The following is a 21,719-nucleotide window of genomic DNA, read 5'->3' as shown; positions in this document are numbered from 1 at the left end:
TTAATATTAATAATAATAATGTAGGATTAAAATGAAATTTTTTCAATTTTCATAAATTTTTCTTGTGGTTTAAAATTGTTAAAAAAATTTCTATACTCGAAAAAGGTTTGTAATTGAAGAAATATCACACTATTAGTGGAAATGAAATGACAATAAGTGAAATTTAGTGGAAGTAAAGAGAACATCTGTGGATGAAAAGCAGAGAAGGAAACATTGTGTGACCTCTAAATTATGTGTGTGTGTTGCTCTCGGACAAAAGTATCGGGGAAACAATTTTTCGGAAAAATCATTGACAAAACAGAAATCCGATTCATATGGTGGTGTCTCGATGGAATTTTCAGTCCCTTCTGTATATATATCTCTCATCCCTCCCCTTATAGTATAATTCGACGCGGTGAAGCGTTAGCTCGAGGTATCCAAGCTGCTCTTCGAAATCAAAAAACGACGAGGGTAAACCGCCCTCTCTATAAAATCGTTTCAGATCGATAAACACATTCCCTTTGGCCGATATATATATATACATATATTTTTTTTGTGACAAAATCGCGGCTTATTAAGTATTAATCGTTTTAATTTTCGACATTCCGAGACAATCCGAAATTTTGTTTCCGAGGCCAATCAGTTTCTATCCGAATCTAAAATTTACTTACACTGAAATTTTTATCTATTTTATTTATTCAGAATGAAATTTGAAAATTTAAATGAATTAAAATTAAATTTAATTTAGTGGATAAAAACTGATTGACAAGGATACAAACGAAATGCTTTGGACTAATACCAAAAACCAAAAACTTGACTATATATTTGTGGGCGCATCATTTTCCAAGTTTACTTTTCTCTGTCTCGATCCTTTGTCATTTCCTTCTTTTCTTCTCCCTTTTTCTCATTTCCTTTCTCCTTTCCGCTTTCTTCAAAAAGTCCCTGGCGTTTACTCTACATTCCCTCAAGGTGGAAGCGGGGGTGAAAGAAGATCAAAAAGCAGCCAACATCCTGCTTCCTTCAATCTCGCGCGTATCCCATAAAAAAAACCTATGCGAAAAAGGATCGATCCTTCTTCTTCTTCTTCTTATCGAAATTTGACGTGCTGGTTATGAATTCTAAGTAGCCTGGTGGGTGTATATGTATGTATATATTAAATATATGTGGAAGATATCAAACACTTTTCCCCGCATGTAAACCTAATAGATGTTTTATTTATTATATTTATAAAATGCACGCACGCGACGTGCTGATAAGTTAAATATTTAAATTATGATTTATTAACTTGTATGATAAATTTATTCAATTATATAAAGCGCACTGTTATGTCTGGAATTGAAATATTATATTAATATTATCGAAAAAAATGCGATAATAATTCTTTTCTTTCGAACAAAAATACTCTTGTTTAAAGAAACTAAAGGTGAAAAAAATCCTCTTAAAACAAAATTTTTTTCATTCCCAAAAGAAAATGAAAATAGAAGAGAAAATACAAGCAAAAAGTGAAAGTAAAAAAAAGAGAAAAAATGAGACAAAATAAAGAGGAAAAGTGCGAAAGAAAGAAGGAAAAATTATGAGAGGAAAAGCATAACGTTTTAAAGGGCCGAGTGGGAGGAAAGAGGGGAGGGGGGTTTGAGTTCACATCGAGTCTCGATCCGGTCGAGCCGCCCTATACAAGCAGCAGCAGCAGCCTACCCCGTTAATTTGACGCGGCCAAGTGGCGCTCGTTTACAGCAATGAGTTATGTTCTCGGGATGAGGGGGGGGGAGGGTACCTTTTGCGTCTCGTCATTATACGAGTGTTGCGCGCCTTCCGTGTATGTACATACGTGTTTTGCACATTTATATATATGTACTTTGCAATTTATATATATATATTTATATAGTCTTGCACACTGATAGAACCATGTCGATACTACATATATATTCTCAACTTGCTACTTATATATGTACCATGTAGGAGTGCGAGCAAAATTTTTTTTTCCTCTTTTATTTTTTTTGCCATATATGCATGACAGACTCGAATCGTCGAGCCACTCAGAATTGCTGCACTATGGGGCTGCTGAGGTTACTGCTGCTGGTACACACGAGTCATGTTTGCTGCACAATGCACGAAGCAAGTTGATGTTGGTAACGATCCATGTACTTAACGTTGTGTCTACTACGGGTTTTGAGTACATCAATCGAGTTCACTCTAATGAAAAACCCACTACTGACGATGCCGTCTTTTTTGTATATATATATATATTTAACACAGGAAAAAAAAACAGTTTCACAAATTATTCTCAAATTAAGATTATTTTTTATTACACACAGTAAACATTAAATATAATCTTTAATTATTCTGAATATTTCTACATAAAAATTTGATCGAAAAAATCTATCACTTATCAATATGCAATTTATTTTCTCCGTATGAGAGTAATTCATTGAATCGACGCATGTGCGCCTCTTTAGTTAATGCATCTCATCATAATAAAACAAGTCCAGACGCACAAGTTTCTGGCCACGTGCCCTCTCTGGTCCAGCTTTTCAAACGAAAAACGACATTCTTTATCGTGAAGTGAAATAGATTTCTTGTGTCTATACTATTTTTAGCAAAAAGAAAAAAATAATAATGTATTTTCAGAAAAAATTTTGATCTCAAAAATGTGTCTTCTTTGGTTATTATATAAAAAGAATATTCGCCGCCTCTGAGTCAGAAAATTCTAACGTAACATAAACGTTACGTAAGGTAACGTTACTTAACGCAAAATTATGTAACGTAACATTATATAACGTAACGTAAATTTAAATTCTTAGGCGCGACAGATTGTTAAAACCAGCAAACATAACCTCAAAATTAGTAGGTCAAAGGTCCGCGTCAAGAGGCGAACATAACCTCAAAAATTGAAAATCAATGGCCAATGTCAAGGAGTGACCATAACCTTAAAATTCAGCCATGATAAAGAGGCAAATATAACTTCAAAATTTAGAAAAGATTGAAGAGCAATAAAAAAACATAACCTCAAATTTTAGATCTATTTCTATAAATATTTCGTTGAGATGTCGTTTCTAATAGAATGACTCAATATAACCTTGACTCACATATACTCGAGTTTACATTGAGAATTTGTATATTCGTCTCGAGAAAAAGTGCGAAAGAAATCTTTTATACAAACGGTCATTGCACCATGTCTAAAAAAAGAGACGCAAAACACCGTCTAAATTCACGCGAGGGACCGTGTACGTATATATATATATATATTTGATCTCGTTTCACGATATTCGCCAGAGATCATCGATAAAATACAAGCCAGACTGCAAATGATCGGTAAAAATAAAGAAAAGGGTTTTTTTTGCGATCAGTCGATAAACACACGTTCATTACACGCGGCACCGCATCGACAAACGCGCGTGAGTTTCGATATAATTAGCGACCGATTGATTAGTGGTCCAACACTTTCAGTCTATACACCAATAGTGTACTATATATGTATTCTATTCCCAATGGACCTGAAACGCTTCACTGATTGCACAAAAATATATATATATATATAAATATATCACTTTTTTTTTGTTAAACTACTTGGCTAACCAAAATAGATCTCTGTCATTTTTGACCGATTTAAATCCTCTAGGGAATGAGACAAATTTAATTTCCCCTCTTTGAAAATAATTATAGGAAATGTTTCGAGCTTGATGTAAATTGTATTTTTGGATATTTTTCAAAGATTAATTTGTTATGCAAATTCATTGAAATAAACATATTCTAAAATTAAGAATATATTTTTGTCAATCTTAAATATTCTTGAATTAAGAATATAATTTTTGCACTAAAATAAAAGTAAATTAAAATAAAAATTTACAATATAGAAGACAGAATAAATATATTCTCAAAGTAAGAATAAAATTTTTGCCCGTTTCAGTGAAACAAAAATCAAAATAAAAAGGGTAAAAAGAAAGGAAACGAAAAAGTGCGTGCATTAAAGGGACTATATTATCCTCTTTAGTGTTCGATATGTCTGTCCAGTCGTTCAACTGCGCTTGTAACACGCGTATACGCGTCACATGGTCGCACTTTTAAGCCAGTTTCCCTTTCATCTTCGTCTGTCCTCATCTCGAAGACCTCGAAGAGAATTCTCTTCCGTTCACTCTCCTCATGCACCAATGCCTAATTCTTCAAACCACCGATCCTTCTATTTATCCTGTCTACCTACCTCCATATAATAATATATTCCTTTTGACGTGATCACAATATATATATAATGTTGCTTTTATACTATAAATTTCTAAAATCAGCTTTTCTATATTGGGCATGACGAATTAATTTTTTGATCTATTGACATGAATAACTTATATATGGAATATTGTGTGTATTAAATTTCCATTTTTTTCGTGACATTTTTAAAATATTATTATTTATTCTATATACTCAGAAAAGAGTATTCTTGTTTTGAGAGGAATTCCTTTTCCTTTTGATAGACTCTAGTTGTTATCCTCTCCTAACGAGAGACTATAAAATTATCAAAACAAAACATTTTACTGCGGATCATTTAATTTTTTTTCTAAAAAAGTAAGCAAAAAATATTCTTAAAGTTAGAGTAAAATTTTTTTTAGTATTATCTTTATTTGCTGTTTTTTAACATTACCGTTATGAGAACAAGGGTCATTGATGAAATCGAACGTTGGAAACTGATACTTTTGTGATTCTCGATAGCTTCATTTTTCAAAGGTGCCGATTTTATCGACAGGGAAGATTTAATGAATAGATATATATATACATGTATGCAACAAAAAGCTTCACATTTTAAGGCTAAAATAATAAATAGTAAAAATCATTTAGCAAAATTTTACTCTTAAAATAAGAATAAATTCCACTTTAAAAATAATAATAAAATACTTCCGTTTTTGTTTAATTTATGAAAATATATTTTCTCATTAAGGTACAGAGTAACTTGAAAAAGTTTTGTTGTGCTTTTTTTAAAATGATATGAGACGCACAGCGACAAGATAATGATTTAATTTACATGCATATAATTGAGGGAAAGTAAATTGGCCTTCATTTAAATTGTATCATCTGTGAGAGTGTGCGTTTAAGTTGGCAAAATGACCTGTTAATGAGACATATAGTTGGCGAGGCGGCAAGGTGATGAAGAGCATTAATCAGACAGATGATTTGTGAACTAAATAATTGTAAAAATGTCGCCTTATTCATAATTCTTAATATTTCAAATCGACTGAGAGTAATATTCTTGATTTAATAGGATTCCTCTTATTTTAATGCATATTTTCCTCTATATAACGCAAAAGGATTTCTCTTATTTTAAGAGGATTATTCTCTACTTAAGAATAATCCTCTTTAAATAAGAGGAAAATACTCTCCGATTAAGAGTAATATTCTTAATTCAAGAGGATTTTTGCAAGAGGAATTTTCCTCTAATTTCAAGAATATTTTTTTTGTTGTAGTTAAAAATATATTAGAAAATTAAAATGAGAATATTAAAACTTTCAGTGACATAACATTGTCAGTATATGCAATTTTGTCATTTTTTTCAACTGTCATTTTCAATAGCTCGTAATACAAGATGAATGAGAGGGTTAAGCGGTTAATGTCCGTCTTTCCCATAAATTCGAAACTTTATCAAAGCCATGTGTCCGTAACATTTGTAGGAAATCATGCGTGAACCGCCAATATATGTATAAATATTGCTAAACACGTGACACACGTTGTAAACGCGCGTTTTTTTTTTTTTTAAAAAAAAGACTGATGGGAAAGTTTTCGCGCACATTATTCACAATCTCCACCATTGATCTGATATTAAACAGAAAATGCGGTTTTGTAAAACAAAATAACTACGCTAGAGAGTGCTTTGATGGGCGCTAGTAACAGTATATATAAGATTTCTTCTTAGAGGAGGTGTGAAGAGAGTTGGAAAGATTCATGGAGATGAAATTCAGATGGGAAAATAAGAGAAGCAAATGATGATCTTGCTATATGTTTGACCCTGAGCATCGTCTGTTTCTCTTCATCTCAACATCGCATATATCATACTTTAAATCGTCAATGATCATGATTTCAAATCGTGATTCAAAAGCTTCTTCTTTTTCTTCTTCTTCTTCTTCTTATTTTACATTCCTTTAAATCAAATTTTTCCTTCTTTAAGTAACACACGAAACTGTGAAAAGATGATTAAAATCTTCTCTAATATGAATAAAGTTTATATCCTTTCTATTTATGAGAATATATTTTTCAATTTAATATTGCATTCAGTATATTGTATTCTTCAGAGGAAAATATTTATTAAATATTATAAAAATACTCTTATTTTGAGTAAAACAAACTATCAGAAGAGAGATTTTCCTATCAAAATAAGAATAATTTTACAAATTCCGATTAAATAAATTAGAAATTGTATGAAAAAAGTGGTTTAGTAATTAAAATAATCAGTATTTTGTATTTTTTTTCTTTTTTTTAAAAAAAAAGTAGATTTTTTAAAATTTAAATGGCTTTTTGTGTGTATATATATGAAAAACTGAAAAAGATAACACATCTGCAACAAATTGAAGTTGGTTTTCATTCGCTTGCGTAACTCGCAAGAAGTACATTTCATTTAAAATGTAAATTGCGTCGAGTATTTGGCGCATCGTTGGACGCTCCGCGACGCGACACCGCGACGAAACGTCCCCGACATTAAAATGTAATTTAATTCGTATTCCTCTTTACTGCTTGCACCTTTTTCGCAACTACGACTATTCCAACCCTAGTACCTATATATGCTCACATATAATCTTTTCCGCGCTCGCAACTTACATAGACGATTTTATATAACAATATATGTATTATACGTTGAGAAAAAAATTTTTATTAATAATTTTCAAAAGAAAAAAAAAGTGAAAATTTTAGAGTAGAATTTAGAAATTAGAAAATAAGATGAAGGAATTAGGACAGAAAATTTGAAGTTTAATTAGGAAAGTTGGAATTTGGGAAAATTCTAATTGTAATTCCTCTTATATAAGTTTCCATTCTCCGTTTTCCACTTCCTGTTTCCTAATTTAAAGCATCAACTTTCCATTTCCACTGCCTGTTTCTTAATTTAGAATTCCTACTTTAAACAGGAAACAGGAAGTGGAAAATGGAAAGTTTATTGAAACTTGAATTAGGAAAAAGAAAGTCGGAATTGGGTAATAAAAACAAAATATTGAATCTTGCCTATTATTCTCTCTCGGGATTTTCATCACGATTTTGTTTCGTTCTCATATAATCACTTTTTCAATATTCGATGCGGAAAGTTCATTCCACATTTTTTTCGAATGAAAGAAAAAAAAAGGAAAAAAAAGAGGAGGATCCCCATATAGTTTGATGAAAAGACTCGAAAAGTAACTGATGGAGACTGTTCGACCAACGACATTCCGGTCATGTTTTATCCCTTGGAGTATCGACTCAGATGTGTTAGCTGCTCCAAAGTCGGTACGTGAGGCATGTGATGATACGTGACGCGGTCAAAGTTTCGTCCTCATCCTGTTGAATCGAAATCATTCCCAACACCTTATATATATATATATATATATATATATATATACACATTCGCTGATGCTGCGAATGTCTACATTCCTTCTGGTCTTGAGATCCGATTTACAAATCTATTTTCCCGCCGAGATGTGCTCTGGATTTTTTTCCCTCCATTTTTTTTTCTTCAATCCCGTCGATTATTCGATCTTGGCTATTTGGAAAGTGAAAATGCAATGCTGATAAAATTTACAACATTTCACATATATTGTGAAAAATATTCAGATTTTTTTTTATTAATTAATTCCTATCAAAATGAGAATACTTCTTTTTAAATCTGCAGTGATACTTCAACGAGGAAGTAAACTGTAACATCAGAAAATAGAATTCTTTTTTCTTCCCCTTTCTCCAATATAAAAGAATAACAAAAACCTTTTTTTTTGTTTACATAGTCGTTATGTATTGAGTTTTGGATTCACCGAAGAAAATTGAAACCCGTGAAGATTTTTTTATTTATTTTTTTTGAAACGAAGTCTATATACTCTTTATCAGCTCTCGCACATCACCATAGCGACCGCTTAATTGGAGAAGGAATTCCCCCGTAATAAAATCGTCAAGTATTCCCATTCCCCTGGTTATAAAGAGCGGAACAAAATACGGAAGTTCCATGACGAAACAAATCCTTGCCTATATATAATACAAACTGGTGTACGTTTAAGGGAATCCGCACATATATATATATATATATTTTTGCAAAAGGTGAAGAGGGAGAGAGGGAGATGCTGTTTCATGCATCGGTATGCCGAAGAGAAAAGGTCTCTCTTTTTCTTGCTTATGGTAGGGTGAGAAATCCGCTCTGCTCTTGATAAACCGTCTTTAGAATTTCCTTTCATGGCACAGATTCACACAGAAGGAGGGAAGAATATTTTAGGGGAATAAGTCGTGGTAATTTGTTTGAGCAAAGTCTAAATCTTGTTTATTCGTGAAAACAATCTGCTATGGTGATTTTGCATTTCCGTTGTTGAAAATTATTTTAAGACCAAGGGCTGAAAACAATGAATATACCAATTTCTTCACTAAAAAAAAATCTGAAAATTTTTCACCAATTTTCTTTTCTTTCTATAAAATTCTATAAAAAAACATTCTCTGAATATTTAAGTATAAAATACCATTTGGTCTTACCCGTTTTTTGATCTTGTGTGTCGGTATAAAAGGGTTGAAAATAACAGCGGAAGCTGTGAGATAATCTTTTTTTGCGATCAGTGCGAAGATAAGTATGAGTGGAGTAGAAACTAAATCCTAGGATCCATTCCAGGCGGTACAATAAGTTAGAAGGCGGTAGTCCCTTCGAGAATATAAGTTAAAGGCCTTCGAAGAGAGCGAAGCAGCAGCCATCGACTTCTTTTCACTTCTCGTTTATCATCTTAACGCGACGTGGTCTTAAACTATTAGCTTTTTGAAAGCCATCAGATTAGCCACAAAAACCTCAATACCAATTTCAAATTTTTTTTCTCACCTATTGAATTAAAAAAAAAGTACCTTTCTTTTTTTTACATCTCGCTAAAGTACAAATAACTTTAGTATCTTAATAGAAGCAACATTCTACTTTTTGGAGAATCAGCCACAAAAAAAGTACACATGAAGAAAAATTCATTTCCTTCTCTATATAAAATCCTCTTGAACAAAATTCGCAAGTTTAATCAAATTTTCAATCTAAAAACTTTTGTTTCTAGAGTATGAAAATTAGAAATCTTGTTTTACAATGGAATCTCTAAGGAGCAGGCAACTTTTGATAGTCGTTTCCGTGTTACGCGCGCGCAAGGAAAAGTGAAGGTGTGGATTTTGTGGAAGGTGGACGGAGAGGAGGAAAAAAAAAGAAGAAGGTAAAGCAAAAAAAAGATGAAGAAGAAAAGAAGGAAGGTTCGAATATAATGCATATTCGAGAAGAAAAGAGAAGCAACAAGAAATATGCCGAACGGCATATATAAAAGGAGATGCGAACAAGAGGCCATGTAAGGGAATCGGAGCAACAACGTTGCATTTTGCCCGGCCAAAGGCAAAAGTAGCAAACTCGACGCGAACCTCCAGAGGCGCAAACTGGTTTCAAATGTCGTGGCTCATCGACGCTCTCCTGTTTTCAAGAGTCTCTCATCTCCTCGCCAAAAACACTTTACACAAACTCCAAGAATATATATATTATGTATTTAATCCTTCAACCTTCATGGAGATCAAAATGAGGAGTTCAAAATTTGAGAATACTTTTTCAGAAAGTTTCATCAAATTACATACAAGTGGGATTAAGATGTCGTATCTGTCGTCGCCGATTGAGAATTTAACATCAGATTTTTAAAATTTTGGTTTGGGTTTCTAAAATTATTTAAATTCCCTTGGTTACTGGATTATTGGGGCTGCTTATTACAAATCGGAAATCGGATTTACTGATCCAGAGAACCCTCCGGTAATAAGTATGGAGAAAAATGAATTGTTACTAAACCTGGAATTAATAAATTTTGTTTGGCCGCTACTGTATTGTAGTAACGAATTTGAAATTTTAGCCTAAAATTATCACTCTCTTCATTTATCTGAACTACCTTGTTGGAAATTTGATAAATTAAATTAAAATTTTCTAAAACATTCTTGTGCGAGAATTACAGAAACTGTTTTTTCATTACTAATGCATATGGATTCATCTTAACACTGATGTTATGTGCCCTGAATTAAACATTCACTTATAGCAAAATCTATTCACCACGACGCATCAATATTCACAGCAGAATGTATCGCTCTCAATGACACTCACTATATGTTACACACTATAGTGGGTTATGAAAACCTAATCAGACTTTTGTTCGACAAGATAATTCTTACACTAGATCAAAATTGAATTACACATCTGTATTAACAGATAGACTAATAGATTTTATTATAAAAATTAATACCGTCCAACAAAAGTACGATTTTGAAAATGGAAGGATTTTATATCTTTTCTTAATTCTACTGATTGTTTCCTCAACGTAAATAATTTATTCATTAAATGACGACTACAATCTAACTAAAAATAGGTTGTAAAATATAAGCAATTATAAACCGAAAGGCTTACAATATTCACAGTGATTATTCTAACACCCTAAGTGTTCGAAACCATCTACAAAAAAAATTAATCACCACTGAATACATCGTTCAATGAACACAACAGACTCGTATTTGTAAAACAGTCTGTTACTGAAGAAAGTTCTCATTTTGCAACTGCGCGAAGTGTATAATGATCGATAATCGAATGCGAGCCGCGCGTTAAAGAGGGTCGGGATTATCTGAGAAAATCTTGTCTTGGAATTCTCGCTGACCATAAGCGCGCGAACGAGTTTTGTGCACAAGAGGAAGGTTCGTTTTACTGGGTGGAATATAGCAACTGATCACGGAAGCACCTGTGGCCGGGAAATAAAATAGAATGACCGTGCAGTGTGCACCATACCAGTGGAGGCGAGTACGAAACAAGTCCAAGAGTGTGTATGGCAAGAGAAAGAGAGAGAGAGAGAAAATGAAACAGAATGAAACTTGGAAGTCGGAGGAGTCTTCATGCTCATACTCTCTCGAATGCCGAGACGTCGTGATCTTTACACGGCAGACCGCGTGGCAGCCGGGTCGGTGAATTTATTTATACCGATTCTCTTTTGCTAATGTAGGTGCGTGCACAATATCACCTACATTAAAACCTATCATTGTATTTATAGACATCTTGTTGTGCCAGTTGAAACAATTCATTTCTGTCGACACGTATTCGGTTCAACAGCAACGTGTGACCTCAACAATTCTTAACTTTCAATACTTACACTTTAAATTCTTGGAAGGACAACAAGAATTTTTATTTATATCAAAAAAAATTATTTTTAGGGTTTCGTGGCTCAGGCAAAAAAAATTATAATCAATAAACAGAAAGAATAGTGATCAAATAGAAAATAGCGATTAAATATTAGAAGAATAGCGCGAATCAACTAAGGAAGAATAGCGATCAAATTGTAAAAAATACTGATTAAAATAACAAGAATACTGATTAAAATAACAAGAGTAGGGGATTAAAAATAATTGGCACTCTCTCTCGTGTTATAAAGTATATATAACCTGAATCTTAATTGAAATCATGAAAAATGAGAGTGAAAATAAGAATGTACAGATAAAATACTGATTAAAAAAAAAGAATTTATACGGATGAATGGCCAAAATCACTAAAAAAATTCATACATAATTCATAAAATAATTTTTAAAAATAGCAGTTTAAAAAAATGTTCAATTTCTGGAGCATTAAACTCGTATATATCTAAAATACCAAGAATAATATGGCAATACTAATTATACTATGAAAGTAGACAGAAAAAAAGTATATTTCAAATTAATAAGATGAATTAGAAGAAAGATAACCAATCAACGATTTCTAAATACGGATTAGTTTGCGCATATAAGTGTGTGTATACATATATGCAATTACATAAGAAGAAGTTATGAGCTACAAATTACAAATGGTTTATAGAAAAAGAAAATAGCACATATAAACTTGTATTTTATGGTTCAGAAAGAGAATATATATAATACACTGATATAAAAGTCTGAACCAGAAATAGACTAATATTAGCAACATTTTATCACTCTTGGTGCACAGCTGCGGAAAATATAAAGAGACTAAAGAGATATATTGCGGAGACAAGAAAACCCTTGGATTTTTTTTTCTCGTTCAATTTCAACACACTTGAGACAAATACACACTCTTATATTTATAAGTGGTTGAGATTGTTTATACACAAAAGAAAACGAGGGGGTGGTTATATTAGAAAAATATAAGTTCAACCTCCTCTGTACAGATGTATCATATATATATATATATAATACTATATGGTAAAATAACTGTTCACGCAAATAGTTGGCAATGATAGATTTGTGCTTACATTTTGGCACACGTGCGTGTAGTGAGATTGTATATATACTTGCGCGAGTCATGTCAAAGCGAATGTGAGTGTCGATTTTATTCCTTTTCTCTTGGCTACAGAAACAGCAATTCAAGCTGGTGGATTCCTTTGGTCTATGCAGACACTGTGTCTCTCGCGAATGGACACCTTTATATGCACACGATATAGGGAAAACATTCACCACATTAAATACGAAATACATGAAAAATTCCTATTTTTATGACATCAAATAGAGGTATTCTCTTTTTTATATCTTTCTCTTCAAAATTTTAATATTAGTTTGTTAAATAATTTTATTTTAATTATCAATCGAGTGCAATTTAGAGGGATTACAAAAGCTTTGGTCCTTCCCAAAAGCTGCTACAAATTTTCCTAGTTTGCGGTGACAAGTTCAATGACTGACTCTTTATTGACAGCTGATTGATCGAAATTTCAATACAATAAAAACATTATAAATCCAAACATTTAACTAATTTTTTTTTCTTAAATTATTATAGTGATTTTAAAAATATAATTTGTAAAAATATTTTCAAAATCATTTTTCATTACGATAACAGGATAAAATTGATTGGATTACAAAAAGAAAACATACTCTCACACGTCGTGTTTCATCTCCTTTTTTTTCTGAAATCCATTAGTGTTGAAGTACATACTTGACATCATTACTTTCTTTATCGTAACCTTATATGTTTATCACGTTCTTGTTAGTTTAGTACAACATTACATGTTTTTTACTACTTCTCTTTTTCTCTCTTTAAAATAAAAACACCGGCGTATAAAAAAAAGAAAAATTACAAGAAATGCAATTTCAAGAGAAAAAGACACTTTTTTAAAAAAATTAATTAGTTTCTATTTTACTTTTAAAAGGTAACAATCTGATAAAATGCATTAGGTGCAAGAATTACGTAATGAAGGACGCACAAAACTACTTTACTCGAAAGTTAAATTAAAAAAAATAAAAAGAAAAATAAATAAATTGAAGTGAACGCGAGACTAGAATAGTAGCTGTCATTAGAGGGAAAGCTTGCGAAACAAGTTAAAGAAGAAAAACAACCATATCATCCGCATGCTTTTCGCCAGAGTTCTTAAGGGTTAACTTAAACTTGACCGTTTAATAGACTTGTTGGGGAAAACTTCCTCTTGGTCATTCGAGAAGCGTGGAGCAACACCAAACACCCAAAACTTTTCCTAGGTTTTTCATCGTTACAACAGCAACGAGATATAGACGCCGAAAGAGAAAGAGAGAAAGAGTAGAAGAGTTACTTAGAGCAAATGGTCTTTTGGAAGTCGTATAAACCTTTTCAGGTGGAAGCACCGCTGTTGCTTATATAGACTTTAGGGTTGCTTGCTGCGCACTGATACTATTGATTCAAAATACACTTGTTTCAAACTACCAACATTAATTCAAAAAATATTTATTCAAACTACTTTTTAGCAACTACTTCCAAAGCAAGCGTTACCATAGGACGCTAGTTAGTTTCTCAGGAAATGACTACAACAGAAATAGGGAAATCTAGTCACTGCCTCATCCGGTCCACATTTCAATTTCTGCACGTCTAGTTCAAAGATAATAAAAAACAAATAAAAATTTTATTACAAAGAAATGCTATCCCTCTGTCACTGAATCATGATTTTGATTTTAAACAGATATAATTTTTTCATATACACTGTTTAATAAAACAATTTTTTTTTTTGGTGGAGGAAAGGTTTTTACAATTTCAGCAATAAAATAAAGGGATAGAAGCCAAGTCGTATAAAATTTTTCAGACGGAACTACTGCATATATATATATATATATTGGGGAGGATTGCTTACGATTGGTAAAGTTTCGCGCGCGATGCGATCACATTTCCGCACGAACAAGTTATCGATTTTCATTACCGCCCTTTTAGATACAAATGTGTCACGAACCTTATCTCTACTTCAAGCGACATGTCTCGGTGTTTGTGCATTGCCTACCAAAACAATAGTCTCTCTCATTTTCTCTCTCATTTTCTCTCTCTCTCTCTCTCTCTCTCTCTCTCTCTCTCTCTCTCTCTCTTAAGTAATGTTGCGTGGAAATTGTTCAAATACCTTATGATCTTAAAGGCGGCAGAATTAAGTACATGATACGGAATTAATTGTTCATTCCAAATGGGTGATCTCATCCTCAAAAGGGGTTCCTTTGAATTATCGGTTTTTGGTGAGCTATTTCATTAAATCAGTCGAAAAAAGAAATTTGTGAAAGGGATGAGATTCATTAGACTAAATATTATTACAATTATAATATTGATCTAAAAGGAGAAAATATTTAACTTTTAGAAAGCTATTACAAAAATCATTTCCTTTAATTCTACAGACATTTTTGCCTTATAATTTTTGCGTTTGGACATTTAGTAACCCCCAACAAAAATAGTTTGATAAAATGCTTCATTAGTGACAGAGAACAAGGAACAGAATATTCTAAGAAAAGAATCTGTCCCTTTGAATCACCTGACATATTTCCATGACGTCAATTAAGTGACTACTTCTTCTCTTTCAGTTTGCATCGCTTTTAAAATATGAGTTCATCATCGTTCTTTTGCATAATAGAAGCCTAATAGCGTGTCCTTTTTTTTTCTTTTTAGAAAAATGCAATCATTTATAGGAACGAGTTTGAAATAAATATTGTCCATGGACCACCTTCAGTGCAAACTTCATGTTTTGCTCATACATCATGAGGTTAATTTCACGAAATTATTCTGTGTCACTCTCTCGCTTGCATTTTGCATCGACGAGGAACCACGAGAAGAATGTCTTGGACAACCTTCGACCTGGGAATTATACATTGAGAGAGAGAGACTATATATACGTCCAGCAGAGCATACTCGTGGGTGTTCGATAAATTGGTCAGGTGGGACATCGCTATTGTTTCGACTGGATTGAGTGCTTAATCACGCTCCCGCGATTGAAGGAGAGAGATCTACTCTCTCTCTCTCTCTGGCTTTGTACATATATGTAGACTGTCAGGTATCCGCGATCGATTTTCTTCTATACACAATGTATATTTCAACGTTATTTCTGAAATGTAAACTCGTTTATTTTTTACCTCGTGGATGATCTCGTTTTTAAAGGGAAATTTTAGAATAGGCGGGAAAAAATTGAATATTAAAAAAATATATATTCAGAATCAATGGTATATGGTTTCAAATATTTTTAGGAATACCAAACAAATCCTGAAGTTCAAAGTTCCAAAGTACTAAAAATCTAAAAGTACTATGTATTTTTTTCTTCCTGATTTCTCTTCTCTTATTCCTAATTCCTAATTTTAGTTTAGGATCGCTAATTACGAATTTGAAGTGGAATTTTAAAAATGAAAAATGTCGAATACAATTCGCTTAAAAGTTAACTAAATGTTTAAATCAAGGATATATTGAATCACTCGACTTTCGAATAATTAACGACATATATAGTTAATGAACAAGGATTAATTGTCTCCATTGTCCGCAATCACTAAAACCTCAATACGATAGCACTTTTTCAACGGAGGTTTTCCTATATCTTGTATATTTTTTTTTTCCTACAACTAACGAACAGAGAAAGGCCCATCGATACTGTTACCACATATAATCAATGCTTTTTGTCGAGGACACATTTTACAACGAAAAAAAAATGTGAGACAAAGCTCATTCATTTATCTTGCAAAAGGTCCATAAATTTGAAAAACCAACTTTCAATTTAAACACAAAAAAACTAAGAGAATAATTAAACTAATTAATAATAATAAATAAATAATAAAATAAACATGATATATAAACTAATTTTCATTTTTTTTAAATAAATGAAATTCTTTTGTTACAGGTGAGTTCAACGAATGGATGATTCCTGGTTTATTGTGAGTGAATCTTAAATTATAAGTTAATTCATTTTATTCGAAAAGAAAAGTTTTTAAAAACTTTTTTCCGTATAATTATCAATTTATCAAACAACTGCTCGATTCAAATCGACTACTAATTAGTTTTCCCACGTAAAATTCTCTAATTAATTTTCGATGACTCACAAGTCTCTCTCTTGTTATTATTATTATTATTATTATTATTATTATTATTCCACAGTGGAAATTGTCGAAACAATAAAAATTTGCCTCGATCGACTTATGTTTAACAAATTATACAATAAGAATTTGTAAAAAAAATTATCAATATTTAAATTTTATTTTAAAAAAATATTTGTTTTTGAAATATTTTTGGGGTAGAGGAGAATTCGAGAAAGTTACAAAACAATAATTTCTCAAGTAGCATTTTCAGAAAAAAACGTAAATCACTTACGGGGGGCTTAAATAAAGTGGAATTATTTTAAATGTGTAAAAGCCACTCGACTTTTCTATTCTCTAAACCTGGATTCTGATTAACAAAACATTTTTGATTATATATGTGTATTTAAATTCAAGTCACGTTTCAAAATGAATACAGTTTTGTTTTGATATGATACATTGGAAAAATGACACAAAGAAAGCATATATAATAAAAAAAATATCTTTTACATTTGCCTAAGTATCGCTACACCTTGACGCAATGATATTGAAACCACTTTCTTACCATTGGTAAAGTAACGGATGACACGCACCTAGTGAATAGAATCCTCGAACGTATATATATTTTTACCTATATATGTGAGTGTGTCTTTTATGTGCGCCTTCTCCCTGTTATTTCAACTAAAGTGCATAGCTTACATATCTTCCCAAAGGATTCATTGTTGTTTCCTGAATGTTTTGACTCTTTAGAGAGTTTGTAGTTTATCTCAAGCCTCGATCGGTTAGAGTTGAGCGCATGAAACGACATGCCTATATATGAGAAGAAGCATTAGAAAACGTACCAGAAATTCAATGGCGCGACCGCCTCAATGAGATTAGAATCACTCACTCGCGTATATAACAGCAAAAAGCTCGCAGGCGATCGTTAGTCGCGACTCTCGACTTGGAGAGTTTTATTGACACCTTCGGCTAAAAGAGAAACATTCTCTTAATATATCATCTAACGTGCATCTCGTTAGCGTATGTGCAAATCCATTCATATACTTCCGGGAGTGGAATTAACTAAACACTTCTGTAGAGTACGATTATTAATATAAAGTATTTAAATACAAGAATAATTTTGAAAAATCGCGGGGGGGATCGAACCCAGGACCCTTGGGACGCGAACCGTGTACTCTGACCACGCAGCCACGTTGACTTGAAAATTTTTTACTTAACACTACTTGTTTGATATTAAAACTGAATTTCTTCTGTTGGCGATAACTCTAATAAAACATTTTTAGGTTAATACTCTGCTAAAACAACAGCAAATAAAAAAAAATTGTTAGAATAACAAAAATAGTTATTTTTAGAAATTTCTTTATTATAGTCGAAAGACTTTTATCATGTTACTGAAAATAAAAAGAAAAGAAAACATAATATAATAATGAAGAAGAAACAGAATCGAAAGTAAAGATAAACCAAGTTGAATTGTAATTTTAAATGTTCCGGCGCATTGTTATTGTTGATTTTAATAGGTGTATAGTCTTTAGGAAAGATAACCGATAGCGACATGCGCATAGGGATGTGCTTCTTCTTTTCTTTTTTTTACCGATATTATCAGAGGCACCTACAACACAGCACCTACGCGTTACATCCTTTTCTATCAAGAGATGCAATCGAATTGAAAGCTTTCAGTATAGGTACGCACGAGGGAGTTCGAAGTCGAGACAATAAAATTTTTGAATCACGAATCGTTATTGTGATATGTTCTTCTCACACCCATTTATTTTTCTCAAAAACTGTTTGAAACTTTCTCTTCCTGAAACAAATGTGCTTTATCAGCTTTCTCGCACATACTTGACAACATCCTCCTTGAGGAAAAACAAGGTATTCTTTCTATATATAGATTTACCCTTTAAAGTCTTTTCTGACTTAACATTTATGGTAGTCGTTCATTTTTTTCGGTGGAGACAATTAGGTTTTTAGAGGATTATTTTATATATAATATTACAGATGGTTTCTATCGTATCTTTGTTTTTTTTACTTTCTTTTCTAAATGAAAACGAACAGATATAGTAGTGAAGAGGAGCGATGAGAAGTCCTCGACTTGATGAAGCCACAGTTTCAAAGTATATATGACTATAGGTGTCGACTTGGACAAAATAAACAAAGTTGATATCGACCTTTTCGAAAGCCTTAAGGGCTTGGAGCTTCTGTTTATTTTTTCGGCTCCGTGTTCTCTTTGGAAATACAAGCATCATCATATAACGATGTATGTTTACAGAACTGCCAACTAGACCACACACACATGTGCGGAGAAACAATTAAATTGCAATTTACAATAAATTAGTTTTTTTATTAGGATTTTTTACCATAAAGCAGATAAACCAGAGATTGAACATAAATCTTCAGTTTTTACTTACAGTCTAACCTAACCCAAGATAATTTAACCGAACCGAACATAAAGATACTAATTATTTTACTAATAGTTTAATAATACATATAAAAAATATTTTATATAACTTAGTTTATGAGCTGTAAAATTTGAATCGCACAGGAACATTTTGACGTTAAATGTTTTATGGTAAATTGAACAGGAAAATTTGTGGACTATGCAGAAAAAGATTTTTTTTCTGCTGTCACTGCGCGTGTACGAAATTCACGTGACAAGGCGATAGACAATAATTTTTTTCTTTGATAGCTATACATTTTATGAAATGACGTGAAATTACGCTTCATTCAAATGATAAATGTGTCGATTCACTATATGGCAATCGATATAATACTATAATTGTTATAATGTTGAGGACAACGCAACAGTATATATGTGAACGTTTTCTATACATAAGAGAATCTTTTTCGTGGGTGTTGGCAAGGTGCATTATAACTCTTTATACGCGAAGACAAGACCACCCATGTGGATATTGTATTGACAATGGAGATCCGCCTTTCACAGAGGTATTTACTTAATTTTATTAAGTGATTAATTTTCCAAAAATTTCAAATAATTACATGAACTTAAAATCAAAGATTTTTTCTGTTTTAATTATTTAATTAATTTTTTTTAATTACACTAATTTTTTTTTTTTATATATTTGAATGTTATCAAACGGTTTTTGGTCTTATTATATATAAAATTCTGAATATTAAAAAAATTTAATAACAGAACAAGGATTATATAACAATTTCTTGAATTCGCGGGAAAAAAAACTGGAGCCTTTATTTTAGCAAAAGGTCGTAGTCTCTATATCCGTTTTATCACATATGAAAAGTCAACACCAAATATTCTACATGCAAACAAGCAAATAAAGCCATATTGATCTGTTTTGATAAACTTTTATAGTTTCAGTATGGCAAAAGTGCAAATATTACAACATTCCTAACGTTTATTTTTATTAGGCAAATAAAAAGTATATGAATTTTTTTTTTAATTAAAAATAATATGATTGCGCGGAAGGAATTTTGAATAAAAAAAAGAATAAACAGTTTTTTTAGTGAGGGCTTTAAAAAAACTACCAGTACTCTTACATTAAAAAAAGATTTTGTGTTTGCAGCAAAATCGCTTGGTTAGGCAATTTTAATTCTTGTAACCAAATTTTGGTTGGCTGAAACTAAACTAAACATTTTTGTTATAAGCTATTAATTTATCCTAATTATTAAAAATTTAAATTATTAATGTATACCGCTCTATAATATTTTTGTACCGATTAAAGCTTATCGGAAAACAAAAAAAAAACAAGTACATTTTCTCTGTAAATGATGAAATTTCACATACCCAGACGATTGCATTTTCATGTGTGTAATTAAATGCATATATGGGAGGGGAAAATTTGAAATGACGGTGAGATATAACCCGTCAAAGCAATTGAAAAATACTTGAGTTTCTGGATATATGAATTTTGTTTTTATTAATTTTCGAAACGCAAACAGGTATGTACTCTCGTATAAATTCTACTTGCCTCTCGTCATATTCCGTCCTTCTGGTATTTTCTGACTTTGTTTTCATTTCGATAAGTAGTTTGTACCGCGACACTTGCAGCGCATCGTAGGAGGTTTATAGGCACATAACATATGTATTTGTGGCAGCAAACATTAAATGAAGAAAGGATGATTGCCGCCCATTTCTACTATGTGCTCGTATATATGTATATATATATTACACGTTGGTTTACTAGACTGGAAAAATATTACGTTACAAACGTGAGTGAGAGAAAGAGAAGAAAATATTAAAAATAATTTTACCTCAAAATCAATATTTGCACAACTTTACAGAAATATTGGAAAAATTTATGTACATTAATGAAATTTCCACGTCAAGAAATTGTTGAAATTCTATACGTAAATTAACAAAATATATACATAAAAAAATAATAATAAATCAATATAATAACAAAATAATAATAAAATACATAGACTAAATTTCTTGTAGACAATTTATAACAGTAACGATAGAATCTTTCTAGACCTGGTAAAAATCAAAAAAAGCAGTGAAAAATGCTTGTAAAAAAAGCTCAAGTATATGTATCACTTGATGGATATCGTTGATGAATCTCTTGTGTGCTTCTTGTGACATTTTTAGAGAGATTGGACGCACGTGTTCCATCTCTTCTAGATTGCCAAACTCCTCTCGATTCACTTTTTCCTTCACAAAATAATATTTTTTTGCCCCTAAAATAGTCGATTCACAAATTTTGTCTATTGAATCACTCCATTATATTTTAAACAAACTAAAAAAACATAGAACAATTATTACCAATTACATATATTTATAAACAATTATAAAAAATTATAAACAATTCCTTTTTGTCGGACATATACAAATGTATCAACTCAAAATATATTGGAAATCCCTTTTTTTTGAAATGACTGACGTGCTAAAAAAGGGACACAACTAAATGTACTAATGTCTTGAAAAATTTTCTAAAAAATCAATGATCCGATGCATCTGTCTAGTTCGACCCATGCTTTGGGACAAATATAATAATATATATTCCCTCGGGCGTTAAAAGAAATGTTAAGGACACATTCTAAAATGTTGTAAAAAGACGGGGGCAATTTAAAAAAAAACCCCTAAAAAATAGATCTCATAAAAGTGCGAAGGACACTGTAGGGAGCTGTCATTGTTGTCAGCAAATGATCTTTTCTTAAACTCTTGTATTGGAAACGATGGTCCACTTCTAGCCACCTCCCATGTTGTGACCACGTTATGTGTATGCGTGGGAGAACCCTAATATTATTATACCTTGTAGCATATATATCTTATTCCTATATATATACCTTATGACCCTCTATAAAGGTGTGCAGCTGAAAACACGCTCGCA

The sequence above is a fragment of the Leptopilina boulardi genome, unplaced genomic scaffold (assembly GCF_019393585.1).
Source record: "Leptopilina boulardi isolate dan_hultmark-lab unplaced genomic scaffold, ZJU_Lbou_2.1 LbouV2_31, whole genome shotgun sequence".
NCBI classification, from domain to species: Eukaryota; Metazoa; Arthropoda; class Insecta; order Hymenoptera; family Figitidae; genus Leptopilina; species Leptopilina boulardi.
The sequence above is the reverse complement of the archived record's forward strand: the minus strand, read 5'-3'. Positions refer to the sequence as shown.